This window comes from Hemicordylus capensis, chromosome 3 (assembly GCF_027244095.1).
Source record: "Hemicordylus capensis ecotype Gifberg chromosome 3, rHemCap1.1.pri, whole genome shotgun sequence".
Lineage (NCBI taxonomy): Eukaryota > Metazoa > Chordata > Lepidosauria > Squamata > Cordylidae > Hemicordylus > Hemicordylus capensis.
In genome coordinates, this window is record NC_069659.1 from 124,341,698 (window position 1) to 124,358,912 (window position 17,215).

A 17,215-nucleotide genomic window follows, 5' to 3' on the forward strand; every position below is an offset into this window, starting at 1 on the left:
AATATAAATCTATTGTTCTCAAGTCTTAGCTCTTTCCTTCTTGGTGCCGAAGGAGAGCAGCTATTCTTTGTCCTCCTTAAATATTTTAAGACCTATCCTGCATTCGATTAATCTTCTTTTCTCTGAATGGAATGCGCCCCTCTCCTGCATGTGTCTTGCATTCTAAATTCTGTTTTTCTGTATCTTTCTGAATTGTTTTCTCATAATCTGCTACTGAGGAAGCAGCACAGATTTTTGCAGCGTGTTGCTGTTTTTCAGTGCTCTATCAAAACTTTGGCATACAGATGAATGTAAGCTCAAGTGGTAGAAACATCCTAAGGCTGGGACTAATCAATTCAGCGACAGACCAAGGTCATCTAGGCTAGCTCAAGGTGTCAGTCTGAAACCTGTCATTCTCTTACCAATGACAAAAATGATAATGGCTATGGGTCTAATGCTTGATTGGGGAAAACAGAGTTTGCACCCTGAATCTCAGAGAAGACCATGCAGAAAAACTATGACATGCAAGCCTTGAGCCATACATGATGCTTCACATATTCACCATTATATCACCATTTAGGCCCCAGGTATCTTTTGCAATGTAACTTGCTCTTGCATTCGGGTGACTACCTGAAGTTTCTGCTGACACAGAAGCTGCTGCTGTTCTTTCATCGTCTGCAGCTGAAAAGGCCTACTTGCAATAGGAAGGCGTCACTTTTTTTAGACATTGGGGCAATTCTCACAATTATCAAAAATCGGGCTAGGAGAGCCTAGCCCAATTTTTCCTAATCATGAGAACCACCAGGCTCGGCTGCCAGCCCGGTGGTTCTAGAGCGGGTAACCCGCTCCTGTAGCCCTCCCCATAGCCTGGGTTTGCGGAGCGAGCGCTCTGTAAACCCGGGCTACTTAATCGTGAATAGCCATGGCGTGGCACTGCACCATGGCTACTCATGAGTAGACCCCTGGAGGGGAGGTGAAAAGCCACCTTCTGGCTCCGGGGGTCTCCCCAGTATTCCCTGTGCGATCGCGCAGGGCATACTGGGGCTTCCAGGGGCCGCGCGGCCCCTGCTCCCCCCAGCCCCCGCCGGCTCCGTCATGGAGCTGGCAATCATGTGGGCAGCTGATCCAGCTGCCCAGGGCTACCTCCGCACCGTGTGCTGGGAGAGTGGGCTTAGCCCACTCTCCCCGCGCACTAACAAAAACCGGTTCTCACTGATTGTGAGACCTGGCTCATTTAGTTCTGAGGAGGCAGATTTTCACATGCAAGTAGTTCCCCTGAAGTCCTGGTAGATGTCCTAGTAAGTTCATAAGCATTCATAGGAGTTATATGTGCTATGGATCCTTTCATCTGGGATTATGTCATGAACATGCACAGCAGCATTCCAGGTGCACATATCCATGAAAGATGGATCATGGAAAACCCTACAGGACACCAGGAACCATGGGGACTATATCTCCCATGGACACCTGCACTAAAGACAGCACTGTAGGTCTTATGGATGTCATGCAGTGAGTCCAATCAAATGGTAACTTTGAATAAGAAAGAGCAGCTCAGACAAGGAAAAGTGGCACTAGGATGAATGTATTCCAGACCCAAAATTCAGGGACAGTTTAAGCTTGGTCCCCTGATCAGACTCAGGGTTTCTGAACTGGTCTACAGAAGTCCATTTTCAAATTCCACAATTCTAGTCTTTGATGCCATCAGTAATCATAACTGACATCCATAATTATCTTCCACATTCACTGTCAACTACTTCAAACCTTAATTTTTCAAATACGTTTATTATTTCTGATAAACTCAGAAAAAAACCCCAAAACACAGGTTTCAGGCCACATGTGTTGGTTACTTGGGAGATTTATCTATTTAGTAGTAGTAGTAGTAGTAGTAATTATTGTCATCAGAAACATAATAGTAGTCATTGTCATGTGGGATTAAAAAGTAGTCACACATCAGTAATCCTTGATTTGTTTGTATGTGGGTTCTTATTACATATTAAAAGCATAAAAAATGTTCATAAAGTAGACTCCTTTTTTGCAATTTATTTATTTAGTAAAATATCAAATCTTTCTTGTAAATTACACCCAACAACATACATTTGATGTTATGATTAGGAATGTTAGGTGGCCTACCCTTCTGTTAGGGTAGGCATACCCATTTTGTTGAATGTTAGGTGGCCTACAAATCACTAGCTAATAAACATAGGCCAGAAGACCAAAGCATTAGAAGGGGAAGGGGAAGAGGAAGAAGAGGAGGAGAAGCTATCAACAGGTCTTGTAAGGTGTCCACTACTCACTTTTATCTGATGGGAAATGTTGATGTAAAAGTGTAAGGTAAAGGTGAAGTTGTGCTCTCAAGCGACTCCTGGCGACCACATGTAGGTAACTCATATTTCCTTCCCTCCCTCAGCCAGATGTGTGATTGGTCAGTGAAAAGAAACAGCAGCTTCAGGTAGCTTCTAGATGTGAGATGGGGTGGGGGGAAATCCATGAGTTTTGGAAAGTATAGAATGGAGAGGTTAGGGGAGAACTGAAGGTTTGCTCTCTGGGAACTGATGTATTCTGCTGCTGATTTGTTTTATTTTAACTCCATATAATGCTCAATGTGTACATATGTAAAGAAGCCAAATATGTGTACATATGTAAAGAAGCCAAATATTACAAAGACACCATAAGTGTCCAGTGAGCTTTCCTTTAAAACAGGGATTCTCAACGTGTGGGTCCCCAGATGTAATTGGACTTCAACTCCCAAAATTCCCAAGCAAAGGCCACTGTGGCTGGGGATTATGGGAGTTGAAGTCCAATAACATCTGGGGACCCACACGTTGAGAAACCCTGCTTTAAAAGAAGCCAGAGTGTGAGTAGTGATGCACTACTGGAACTTCTCATTGCTCAGGGAAGTGAAGAGTGGGCACGGAAGAATACATTACCACTGTAATTTTATTGTTAAGAGAAGGCTTTTGACCACTGATGTGAATCATCTTCTCCCCGATCAAGATTCAAAAGAATGCTCTGTAGTATATCCATGTTTATCAAATTTATGTATGTATTTATTCAATTTATACCCCACCATTTGCAACAACCATGGCTAACATAGCATTTTAAAAATTACAATTAAAACAGAAATAAGAGGGAGCTTCCCTTTCTTTCTGCAGGCCCCAAACAACTTGAAATTGGATCAGAGAGGAGGTGGTGGGGGGACAGGCTTACGATAGCTGTTCCTTCCTTGGCTGATGGATGTAATCAGGCCACAATGTTCTATTCAGAAGTCAGGGGGTACAATCTCCCAGTAGATCTTAGCCTTCTGGTTGATGGAAAAGACCAGAGGGGCCTTCTCTTTCTTCTGCAGTACCCAGGCAACTCTTTTAAATTTAAAAATGTTAACCTACAAAAACAAGTGTAGATTAACTTATTTAAAAAGCAAGACACTTGGGCCTCAGGGGATAGTGAGAGTGCATGATCCAACTGCCTTGATGAAGCAAAGCACACCTACGTCCAGCATCTGGATGGGAGACTCCTTGAAAATGCCATGTATGTTGCTTTAAGCTCTATGTTATAAGAAGTATAGGTATACATGTAAAAGATAAATTTGCTGGGGTGGGTTTTTTTTATGCTTCACACTTGTGGTCTAGAATATCTGAGAGGGTGACTGCTCCCTTGTCTTCTGAAATGGCATTCATGACTTCACATCCATCTTAACATTGCAAGAATGATTTTATCAATGCTATAGTTTCCAGAAGAAGCTATCCTTCTGTTTGTGGCCAATATTAGGCCCATAATTTTTCTGTATTTTTATTTGACATGTAAAATACCTTTCTGTTGTACTTCATTAACCAGCCTTTTCAGGATAATAATAGGAGAATAAGAATTTTCTTTCTAAAAGTACTCTAAAATGCTATAATTGTTTTGAGTGCAATACTGGGTTGAGTAGACAGTATTAAAAAGACACACTTATAAAAAAGGGAAATGGGGATATAAAAAGACATTACGAAAAAAGGTATTAATTAATTTTAAAAATCATTATAGGCCATTTAAGGAGGCCATAATGAATGTTAGCATTAATGCTACTGAAATGGCCTAAAAATTAATTACACAGCTGAGAATGTGAAATGATGAGAGAACTGAAAAGAGCTTGGATGAAAATATAGGATGCTGAAAAGATCTTACGTTCAAACAGATAGATTTTCCAAGCTGGCTATGGACTCTTTTGTGAGCACAGCAGTATACTTCTTAATATGCAGGAATATGCAGAATGATAGCCAATGCAAAGAGATAGATAGATAGATAGATAGATAGATAGATAGATGCCCAATAAAAGTAGGGATGCAAACTGAGGCCTACCAGAATTCTTCATTACTATGTTGCTAGATCCATCCTGTGAAAAGAAAGAGATTCATCAATTGCAAAACCTGGCCTGGAACTCTTCCAGAATCTGTCAAAACAAAACCACTGTGGATACAGTAAGCAAATGCCCCCACTTACCTCAGACTGGACGAAGCCCCACTGAAAAGAATCATGTATAGTACAGGTATACCAGGGCTGCACAACATTTGACTCCTGCAGATGTTTGACTACAACTCCCATCATCCCTGACTGTTGGCCACAGTGGCTGAGGATGATGAGAGTTGCAGTCCAACAATAGTTGGGGGGCTGTCATTGTACAGCCCTAATATACACATTGACAGTGCTAAATGCACTCATTAGGGAGTGAATTCCATTTATTTCAGTAGAATTTACTTTTAAATAAACATATTTAGGATCTCACTGCCAGTTCTTCAGATCTGACATGGTTCTCTGGGCCACACTGGCAAGGGTGTAGCTATAATTTAGAAAAAAGGTTCAAAGAACCTCCCCCACCTCCCCCTGCAACTCCTGAGGGCCTTCCAGTTCCAACACTACCTATTTTCTTCATTTTCTCCCTCACTCTGGGCAGCCAGCAGAGAGAGAGAGATGAACATGGGCCCCCTCTTCCCTAGCTATGCCCCTGCATACTGGCCCTCACATCTTCTCTTTCTGAATATTTAGAGGATTATTAACTGATCGAGATCTCTCTCTCTCTCTCTCTCTCTCTCTCTCTCTCTCTCTCTCTCTCTCTCTCCCCTCCACCCCACTTTTCTTTCCATGTAAAATACTTTTAATGAAACCTCAAGGCTTCCTCATTTGATCTACTAGTTAACTTGCAGCCAGCTTGGTCAAGCTGCATTAGAGAGCATAGACAAAGGAGTCACATTAGATTTCAGCCCACAGAATGAAGATAAATAACTCAGTGTGTGTCATAGGGAAGTTGCTATGGGATATGAATGTGAAATAGGCTGGTGTAGGAAGAGACATAGCACACAGTCAATATTAGAAATGGAGGGAAATAAATCTTAATGCATACTTTCCTAAGAATGAACAGCATGGGCCTGCTACAGATATTACAAAGATAGCATAGTCTGAATTGCATAGATGCTGTTCTGCAGAGTAAGCCATTTGTGTGCAGCCATATCCAGATGGCTCTGGATAGTTGTAAACATATCAGAGAATCTGCCTGAGGGTAGAAGCTTTGTTGACATGGTTAACTGAGAAAGGGTTCTTTCCCTTTCTTCTTCTTGTGGGCACACAAGAAGAAGCACAATTGATGATGGTGCAGGCAGCTTCATGTGGAACAAGGGACTCCTTCAGCTAAATTGGCCCAAACCATTTAGGGGATCGTGATCACAGGACCTTTCTGCTCTACTTTCAGCTCTGATGGTCACAAAACCATCATGACAAAGGAGGATTGTGTGAATTGCTGCCCACTCCTGACATAGAATGAGGAAGCCTTCTGATGGTAATGCCTCAGACCATGGCTATAAGAGTCTGCAGAACTTTATGTTGTTACCATTTTGGCCATAAACAACAAAGAGACTTGTGGCACCTTAAAGACTAACACATGTATTGTAGCATGAGCGTTTGTGGACTACAATCTGGTTCATCAGATGTATGAAGTGTTATATTAATACATGGGTTGTTATCTGGATTTGATGCAGAGTCCTGACCCTGTGATTGTATTTCTGTTGTATGGTCTGTTCTGGTGAACACTGAACAAATGGCTGCCCAGGGGCATGGCCAGAGGGTACATACAGGTGGACCTTGCTATACGCGGTTCCGCTATTCACGGTTTCATGTATCCACAGTCCACCGATTGTTACTTGGCCTCATTATCTGTGGATACGGAAGGGTCAAAACCCATGTATTTGCAGTTTCGGGATGGCTGGAAATGTTGTCAGAGGAACCATTTTGTGGCTCATTTGAAATAAAAACAGCACCCCCCCCATGATTCTTTTGTAGAAAAACTTTGGGACTTGAGGGTGGAGCATCATTGGTCTGCTGAAGGCCTGTGGAGCATGGTAGGGCACTTTATTTTGCTCTTTTAAATGTTTTCCCTGTTTCCCCCACAATTTTTGAGCCTCCAGGAACCTAACCCCCCAGTCCCATTGACTTAATGTCTCGGTATCCACTGTTTCTGTATCTGTGGTAGTAGTAGAAAAGGGAACCCCCACAGATACCAAGGTTCACTTGTATATAGATCGTGGGGGTGTACCTGGTATGCTTCTGTTTCCCTCTGATATGTTCATTGTATGTGGGTGGGGGGGGATTATCTGTTAGAAAATCCTTCATCAAGTTGTGTTATTCATTCTGAAATATGGAGAGAATTTCCAGTTTGGATAAATTTCTCCACAGTCCTCCTTCTGGTTATTCTCAGTGGGATCTGATGATAATGTCCTGTAGAATATGGCACTGGGGAGTGGTCCCTTGACCTTCTGTACGTAGTCATCCAGCTTGTTCACAGAAAAAAATTGTAATTCTAATAGAGATCCTACACTATGGAGCAAACTGTGAGACACTGTGAGAAACATTAGTTTCACTCAGATGGTTGTTAACAACTAGCATGATCTTACTTCTCCTCACAGTGTCTATCATGTCTAAATTAAAGGCCTCCTTTATATGGCTTATCACTTGCTACCTGCGCCCTCAAAAGTAATTCCAGACCTTTTCTTAAAAGAGGGAAATGCTGAAAGTGATATTTATGTGCCTTTGTGGTGCTCTGCAGTACATCACAATATTTCCCCATATTTTCTTCCAACGATACTATAGGATGGGTTCTGGTGCTTAGATTGAAATAAGAACAGCAGAAACCATGCATTCACATCACTGTAGAGACCAAAAGCTGATTTAATCTAATTTCAGTACAGTTTGCCATGTCCAAATCATGGCACCAAACTGGAATGCTGCGAATTCAGTAGCTGACCAAACATATCTGGCTTCTTATGTTCAAATTATCACCAGTTGGAAGCATTCTAGCATATTAATAAGTACAATTAAGCATGTCAGGGCCAATTTTGCAAGTTGCACATGACATATCAGATCAGAAAATGTCCTCAGTTCAATGTGGCATAAGGGAACTAATGCTCTGTTTTCTTTTTTTTCCCAGTAGCATGCATTTTTCTTTTGATTATGCCATTCAATTCAAGTCTATAATCAGCCAGCATTTACTGCTAGAGTACTATCTCATTACCTCCTATATATCATTCGTTATAATAATGGATTATGCTAGTGTTTGGGCTAGGAAATGCAAAACCTAAACTGTTTTTATCTTGTCAGTTGAGGGAAACAAATGTTTTCCCTGCAATTTTCAGTTTTGGATAGAGATGTCAAATCAAAATGTCAAAGAAGTATAATGCTGAAAAACTAATGCTTCTGTTCTATGGAGCAGTATATTCTATACTATACATAGTATTTAGACTTTCTGGCCTGAAGCTTACAGCCCACTCCTGCTCTCACTCCTTCACTGAAACTTCTCCATTCCCTCATTATGAACTCTCAGTAAGCCTCTTGTAGGAGTCTTTCCAACAAAGATCATTAGTCATGAACCAGTCATTGTCACAGAGCAGATTCACTATACTGTCGACACCCCACACTTTTCTAACCCCTAGTGGGATACAGCTGAAGACTTAGCTTGCTCCTGTCAAACTCCTCTTAATTTTTTTAAGTGTTCAGCAAGACGTTCCAATCTGGCCATATGTATGATTCAGGCCTGCACAACATAAGAACCACCACCACCACCACCACCCCACCCCCCGCCAAAGCTGAATGTGACTCACCATCCATATGCTATGGCCTATCAGACAACTCCCTGACTGCCACTTCCCCCCTTCTCCATTTTTTCAACCATCCACAGGTATGCAAAACCTGATTTATGGAGACCATGATGAGCTGCCATGCATCTTAAGTCATACTATGAGCCAGTTTGGGGAATATTCAGGCCAGCCATTTCAAACATGTGGGCAAGGAGCATGGGAAGGCTTACCATATAGGAAAGGGATCAGGTCTCCTGTACCTTCAAGAGATGCACAGACAAGGGAATCTCAGCAGGTGCATCTTATCATTCAGGGGAAAGAAAAGCTGCACCTGCTGAAATTCCCTCTCCTATGCATCTCTTAAAGGTACAGAAGACCTGTCCCCTTTCCCAAATGGTAACCTGAAGCATGAGTATCCATGTCTCTAAACCACTTAATGGTGGTGGTTATGAAAAGCAGGATTAAATCAATCAATTAATCTAAAAAGGTTCAAGGAGAGCCTGTAAGAGGAAAGTTCTGTATTTGTTGGAAGGTCTTTATGTAATGGAGCATGTAAGTATACCACCCCATCCCCTTACTTCCCCCATCTGCAGTGCAAAATGACTTTGGCTACCTCATGTTGACTTTCTGCTTGCCAAGGTTGCCACAATCAGGAAGAAGATAGATCAGGGTTTTTTTCTTATTGGACAGTTTCTATCTAATCTTTATCTATCTATCTATCTATCTATGCTTTCTGTATGCATGCACCCACTACATATGCTGTGTAGTGGTTAAGGGAAGATCAACATATGATAGTGTTAGTGTGTGCATATGAAATTCAAAAATCTGGCACTTCTCTCTAATCTCTGATTCTCACAAGCAGTTAGTGGCCAGGCAGTAAGGTGGAGCTTATGGCTTGCTCATATATAACTGTGGGGAGGTGGTGAGTAACCAGCAGTGAGGAGGAGGAGAAGAAAGCAGAGGCACAATGAATCACCTTCCCTCCACCCCTGAGATATTAGAACAGTGTGGTGGGGCCTTTAGTGGAGGAGATGTGTTGGGGCAAAGTGGGAGATAGTGGACAAGCCTCAACCCTCAGCAGTGAGTTTCTTCCCTGCCCTGTTTTTGTGTGTGGTTGTTTGTCAGACTGTTCAAATCCCTGTGTGCTGTGTAATGCCCTCTCAGCACCAGCTGTGCACTTCTGTGATATTCTTCTGGGGGGGGGCATCCTAGTAGTAGGCAATTTGATCATTAGGGGTACAGAGAGATGGGTCTGTGAACCACCTGTAGACTGCACAGTGACTTGCCTGGTGTGAAGGTTGCAGATGTCACATGGTGTCTAGATGGGCTGTTAGGCAGTAGGGGTGTGCACGAACCATTTGATCCCAAACTGGTTCAACTCAAACTGAACCAACCTGAGCATGGTACATGGCAAACCAGTTTGGGATTGAGGGGCTATGGTTTTCAAGGGGAATCCAGTAAGGATTCCCCTTGACTAGCATAAGGGTTAGGAATCCTTGAAAAATCTTCTAAAGGGTGGCTGGGTCAGTGGTGAGAGGGGAACTTTTAAAAGTAGAACCAGCATGGTTTCTGCTAAGATAAATCTTGCCATCCTTTTGTTGTTCTTTGAGTTTGTCTATAGGTGTATGGATAAAGGTGATCCATTTGACATAGTATATTTGGACATGCAAAAAGCTTTTGACAAAGTTCCTCATCAAAGTCTCTTGAAAAAACTTAGTAGTCATGGGATATGGAGACAGGTTCATGTGTGGATTGGTAACTGGTTGAAGGACAGGAAACAGAGGATAGGTATTAATTGACAGTTCTCTAAACTGAGGTAGTAAGAAGTGGGGTCCCCCACGGATATGTACTGAGACTAGTGATTGCTCCAAAAGGATCTCTCCAAACTGGGGGAATGGGCAACAAAAGGCAAATAAGGATTAATGTTAGCAAGTGTAAAGTGATACATTTTGGGGCAAAAACCCCAACTTCACATATACACTTATGGAGTCTGAGCTGTTGGTGACTGACAAGAAGAGAGATCTTGTGTTCATGGTGGACAACTCATTGAAAGTGTCAACACGATGTGTGGAAGCTGCAGAAAAGGCCAGTTCCATTCTTGGAATCATTTGGAGGGGGATTGAAAATAAAACTGCTAATATTACAATGCCCTTATACAAATCTTTGCTGCATCCACATTTGGATTACTGTGTACAGTTCTGGTCACCATAGCTTAAAAAGGACATCATAGAACTGGAGAAGGTGCAGAAGAGGGCAACCAAGATGATCAGGGGCCTGGAGCACCTTCCTTAAGAGGTGAGGCTACAGCTCCTGGGGCACTTTACTTTGGAAAGGAGGTGACTAAGGGAAGGCATGATAGATGTCTGTAACATTATGCATGGAATGGAGAGAGTGGATAAAGAGAATTTTTTCTCCCTTTCATGTAACACTAGAACCAGGGGTCATCATCTTGAACAATTGCCAAGAAATTTAGGACTGACAAAAGGAAGAACTTTTTCACACAATGCACCTCCAGTGGCTGTTGCTGGTTTCTGTCTTATGTTTCTTTTTAGATTGTGAGCCCTTCGGGGACCGGGATCCATCTTATTTATTTATTATTTCTTTGTGTAAACTGCCCTGATCCATTTTTGGAAGGGCGGTATAGAAATCGAATACATAAATAAAATAAATATTATGGAATTCTGTCACAAGATGTGGTGACAGCCACCAGCCTGGATGGCTTTAAAAAGGCTTAGATGAATTCATGGAGGACAATGGCTATTAGTCTGAAGGCTATAGGCGGCCTTCAGCCAAAGAGGCAAAATGCTTCTAAATACCCATTGCAGGGAAGCAACAGCAGAAAAGAAGGCATGCCCTCAGCTCTTGCCTGTGGCCTTCTCAGAGGCATCTGGTGGGCCACTGTGTGAAACGGAATGCTGGACTAGATAGGCCTTGGGCCTCATCCAGCAGGGCTATTCTTATGTTCTCTCACTCTATATGATTGTCTCTTTTCTGTATCACTACCAGTGCTTTCTGTCTCTCTTTTGCTTCTAGGACCTATACCTTTTGTTTGTGTGTTTTACCTGTGCTTAAGGGCCAAACTACATGCAATCACCCAATTAGTGTGATTACACAACTAATCACACAATGAGTTCTGGCAGGCTTGCCTTTTCTTCTCTATATAGTTTGTGTGGGCTTGTGGGAGAGAGAGGGAGAGTGATCTGAATTGGGACCATGGTGGGATGAGGAAACTTTCACCTTAGCATACCATCTTGGCATGGATCAAGATATCTGTGATTTACACATGAAAAAAGGCTCCTATTTGCTCCAATGAAAGTTTCTTCTTCTTTTCCTTGTGTCAGTAGCACATATGATTCTACAAGTTGTGATGGGCCTGAACCAGATCAGGTCGCTGGCACAGGAGAGGATGGGTTATTATCTCCCCCTGCCCACAACCTTTTCCTCCTATCTCACAACAGACTGCTATTTGTTTGTATATGGTTCAGGAGTGTGGCAAAGGGGAAGGGGCTATTTCCTGCATCCTCGTCCTGATCTGGATCTAGATCTGCCTCATCCCATATGCTATTTTCAAATGAAAAAGCACGAATGTCAGGGATAGTGAAATGACTAACAGCACATCTATATTGGCCCTAACAGTGCTCGATAGAGATTCTCTTTCTGAACATTGCAGGCACTTACTTTAGAATATTGTTACCTTACCTTGCCTATCTGTGCCAGCAAGGGGATGCCAATGGCTCACACTCAGCCAACTGTGTGATAGTGGTGATGAGCAAGAGGCAATGAGGAAGGGAATACTCAGGAAAGTACTGGGTAGCTGCTAAGAAATAGCAGAAGATAATCCCATCCTGATGCATGAAACATCCAAGGATTGTACTTAGGAGTGTTTTGCCATGGATTCATGGACTTGGCTGGGCAAGTCAGTTTCAGTATTTTCATTCTCTCTCTCTCTCTCTCTCTCTCTCAAAAAAAAAAAAAAAAGACTAAATATTTTCTAGAATGTTCCCTACATAATTAATTCCATGGTCATATACAAGAGTAGGCTTGTTCATACAACCATATGGGTGTGGTTGAGGCATTGGAAGATGTCCTACCCTGCTGTGGACAGAGCCTCTGTTGTATTCTGCAAGCCCAGCACTCAGGTGATCGAGGCAGCTGCTGGCCCGTAGTTCAGATTGAAAGCTGGGACCTCCAAGTATCCAACAATGCATTGCACTACCAGTAGAGAGGCAGCCCTCATTGCACAAGCAGATCTCCTCTGCTTGGTCCCTCTAGCCTTGGAACTCTCTGATAAAAATGATGGCTGACTGCTGGGAGCTGCTAAAAATGGTGCAAGCACCCTCAAGACCAATACTCATGACTCCAAGGTATTTATTATTTTATCTTATATCCCACCCTTTCTCCAAGGAGCCCAGAGCGGTGTACTACATACTTAAGTTTCTCCTCACAACAACCCTGTGAAGTAGGTTAGACTGAGAGAGAAGTGACTGGCTCAGAGTCACCCAGCAAGTATCATGGCTGAATGGGGATTTGAACTTGGGTCTCCCTAGTCCTAGTCCAGCACACTAACTACTACACCACGCTGGTAGCAGCTATTTACCACCTACCTCAGATAAGATCTGGGTACAAGAGTTTGGCCCTGCATATTGGCAGGGGATAGTTGGCAGGATTTCCGTGTATCCACATTAGTCTGTATATCTGTGTTTACAGCCTCCTACTAGGGATCTGCATGAACATGTTTGGATGCCTTTTTACGGGCCTCCGAACAGGTTCGAACACTGCGGGGTTTGAAGGTTCACTGCTAGGGTGTGTGTCTGCCTTTAAGGGTGGGGGAGGGTGCACTTACCACCCTGCATTGCATTTTCCCACTGGTGCTCGGTATCCTAAAAGTCCATCAGGGCAGCAGCGTACCGCCCTGCTGCCCATTTTACCGGAAGTAACTGGAACTATTCGACACACCAGTGCACCCTCCCCTGCCCTTAAAGGCAGACACCCTCCCTTCATCGAACGGGCCCCTGCCGGTTCCATGCACATTCCTGCCTCCTACTCCAAAAATGCTGGTTGTTTGAACAGCCCCAATTTGTGATGATGTGTCATCTTTCTTTTGTTCTGAATTTGCTGAATTACCTGTCAGGGGTTCATTGATCAGGATTGGAACTAGTCTTGGCCTCTGTGTGGCCCATTTTTTAAATGGGTAAACATTTCCTAGAATGTCTTCTATATGATTAGCTCCTTAACTATAGGAAAGGAGCTAATCACCCTCCATGCTCCCACCACTTCTCTGCTTCAAATGCCTCCTCACACCAAAACAACTTTTCTGTAACAAAAGCAGCAACTGGAGTTTTGTTGCAAGCATTTAATTAAGCTCTAAACCAGAGAGTTGTTCTTTCAATGTCTAAGTGCATTTGTGAGGCGGCACAAGCTACTCCTTGAGCTTCCTGATAAGTAGCAAAACATAATAAAATATGAAATGTTCCCTAACATTGGGTTGTGTGACCCTCAGGGACATATTTTCATGAAGCACAGTGGACTTCAGGGGGAAGAAGAGATTGTCAAATTGTCTCTTCCCCTTCTTGCACTTTGGGGCGGCATTATTCTAGAAGCAAGGCTCTGTTGCAACAGTGCAGTGCTAGTCTGGATGTCAGCCACCAACTTCATTTTTAAAAACATTTTGATAAGAAAGAACAAAGACCTTAGCATTACACACTGGAAGAGGGCAATAACTGTTTAAGTATAATTATACAGCTTCATGTATACAATATACAAATTTCAGCTTGCTGTATGTCAAGTTACCAGATTCTCTATCCAATTAGTTGGAAAGAAAATGACATTAGCAACAAGGCTGAACATTTGACTCTTCAACATATTCAATAGGTACATTTCCACTTTGTGATTCAGAGCTCTTTCCATCAGCATTAAGTAAACCCGTCTGAATTTACAATTCTACATCCTTACAAGACTAGTCTGGATGCAACACAATGTATCCACCACTTACATTTCTTTCACACATAAAGGATGAAGCTTCTGTATGTTCTAGATATATGAAATGTCAGGAAATTTAGTTTTTGCCCTACACTAATGAAGACATGAGGCATCGAACTGGAAGGCAGAAAGAAGATTGGTGCTGCACACCCCTGCTACAATGTGTGTACTATAAATAATGGAATAGGCCAGCTGTAAGCCCCTAGCCTGCATTCTGACCTCTGTCTCAGAGCACCATCGCAACCCTGAGGCTGATTGCTACTCTTCTTAGCTGATCCAATCAGGTCAAGATATCGGCAGGAAGCATCACTGCCCTAAGCTGTGCAGCCTTTAAGGCTGATGATGCCCTGCTGCACCACCCCAAATAGAGAAGTCCCAGTCAGAATTCCCTGAGCTGTAAAACCTTTAGGGAATGACTAGAACCCCTTCTTATGCCAAACATGAACATTAGGGTGCTCATTATTAAGCTGACCAGAGGCGGCTGACCAGTGGCGGCCCTGGGTGGGTGGCAGGAGGCACCTTGAAGAGTAAATGAATACAGTGCTTACCTCTGCTCCTGCCGCACCTGAACGTTGTTTGGCAAAGCAGCATGCTGCCCAGCAGCCCCTGCGATGGAGAATCACCTCCGTCACTCACCTGGCTTACACAGAGCTGAGCCCTCACCAGTGGCCAGGTGAGTGGTGGAGGCGATTCCCCGCTGCAGGGGCTGCTGGGTGGCATGCTGTTTCACCAAACAGCATTCAGGTGCGGCAGGAATGGAGGTAAGCACCAAATTAATTTACTCTTCAAGGTTCCTCCCGCTGCCCCCCTAGCAGCACAATCACAGGCTGCCACTGAAGCTGACCTAGGCATCTGCCGACCCACACTGTATCTCCCAGTTGTGGCCAGGGAAATCTAACAATGGGCAGCATGTGAGGTAGGAAAAAGAAGACCCCTGAAATTCAAGGCAATTCAATGGAAGGCCAAAAATGTCCTACCCAACGCCCAAAAGGACAATCAGCAAGATCTCACACTGTGCTCCAGTGTGGGTGGGAAGGATGCCACTCATGAGCTGAGGAAGGTCTGGGTAGGCGCAGGCCCAGATGGCTTGCACATTCCACCCACCCAGATCCCCTGCTAACTGAGCAAAGTGGCACCTTTTAAAAGTGGTGATTCCCTTTATTTAGCGGGGAGAGAGCAACTGGCCTCATCCATCCCCAGCAGAGCATCCCTCAGCTGTTGTTGGTAACTATCTTATGTTTCTTTTTTAGATTGTGAGCCCTTTGGGGACAGGAAGCCATTTAATTTAATTTAATTTATTTATATCTATGCATTGCAAACTGCTTTGGGAACATTTGTTGAAAAGCAGTATATAAATATTAGTCTTATTCGTATTCGTATGATAACTGCTAGCTTTCAGGCTGACTAGCCACTCAACCTCATGCTGCAATTAAGCCTTGGTGGAGCAAATCTGTTGTGCCTGAGACAACTTTGGGTGAGTGGCAACATTCTCATCTCTGCATGGTAAGCTGCAGCTGTTGATGCTCAACACAACTCTGAAAGATGCAGAAGAACTGTTCTTCTTGTTTCATTTGATAACCCTGTATGTAAAGGCACAATGGCTTGTGCATAATGAAGCCAGAATGAGGGAAATGCTCTTTTAAAATTTAATAAAATGAAAACAATTGTCAGTTATTTGATGCCATGTTAAATAATCAATCTCAATCATTGTTCCATGCATGCTGCCATGTTAAGTAATATCATCAGTGCAATAAATGAGAGTTACAAGATTATTATTTTTGACAATATCTTATAAAGATTTCAGTAATGAGGGTTTTCCCCCCCTGTATGCAATTAATCATCAGTCAACAACTATTTGGCTTTAGATTGCTGAAGAGCCAAAAGGTGTTCTGTATGATGGTTAATTAAGAAAATTTGCAACTGATTAGCTCAGTTTTGAGAAAATGAATCAGGAAGTTACAATTATTATGGGTACAGGTGTGCGCGTGTCTGTTTATGTGCATGTGCATTTACGCGCATGTGTGAAATATAAAGCTCCACCATATTTTTAAAACAGATCTTTACAAATTATACGAAGTTGAATATTCAGTATATACTCCCCCCTCCTTCTATAGATATATGTAATGGTGATAGACTGAATATGTTGTTAAAAGGTTTAAATTTGAATATTATATAAATAAGTTTTAAACAATTTTCTAGCATGTTTCTCAATCCAATAGGTGACATTAAAAATGTTGGTATGCAAGTAATGAATCAAGTGTGAAGAGCTTTGTATTTCCTGTCATTAGCAACTGATGCAGAAGCATTTCTTAAAACATGTTTTTGTATGAAGAAAGTGAGAGAGTTGATGACGAATGACCTGGAACATACTATAAATGGACATTATATTTGTTGAAAATAGGGTGGTTATTTTTTGTAATGTGGGCAGGAAGTAGACTGTTATCAAAATATTATTAATCTGATTTGTTTTGATTTTTAATATTCTTTTTATATCCTAGCTCAACAAGATAATTAACAGAGAGGAAAAAGACATCAAATTACTCATTTAAAAAATATGAGTCCTTGGAGCTCTTGATAGTTTGTGTTTCCCCTGAGAGAGAATACAGATATTCAAAAATGCCTGCTGAAGATTTTATAACCAATTTTCCAATAATTGTTTCCTTATACTAGTTGGCTTTGCCCTGTTCATCCATCCATCCATCCATCCATCCATCTACACACACACACACACACACACACACACACACACACACACACACACTTCATTAACATACAATGGTAATGGTAGGAGGAGAGCTGGTCTTGTGGTAGCAACCATGACTTGTCCCTTTCGCTAAGCAGGGTCTGCCCTGCTTGCATATAAATGGGAGCCTTGATGTATGAGCACTGTAAGATATTTCCTTTAGTAGGGGATTGAGCTGCTCTGGGAAGGGCATCCGAGGTCCCAAGTTCCCTCCCTTGCATCTCCAAGATAGGGCTGAGAGAGATTCATGTCTGCAGCCTTGGAGAAGCTGCTGCCAGTCTGGGTAGACAATACTGAGCTAGATGGACCATTGGTCTGACTCAGTATATGGCAGCTTCCTATGTTTCTAAACAAGTTTACATATCTTATTTGTAACAAGACTAGACACAGTCAATGGCTTTCCAAAGTATTGATT

The 17,215-nt window shown here is 42.6% G+C and overlaps 1 long non-coding RNA gene across 1 annotated transcript; it reads right to left on the minus strand.

Annotated features, from left to right (window-relative positions):
- Window positions 1-3,004: 3,004 nt before the first annotated feature.
- On the minus strand, window positions 3,005-8,370 carry LOC128351718 (uncharacterized). Its single transcript, XR_008320001.1, has 3 exons — window positions 8,309-8,370; window positions 4,318-4,351; window positions 3,005-3,361 (listed from the first exon to the last, which is right to left on the minus strand). It is a non-coding gene; the product is annotated as an uncharacterized LOC128351718 (long non-coding RNA).
- Window positions 8,371-17,215: the final 8,845 nt, after the last annotated feature.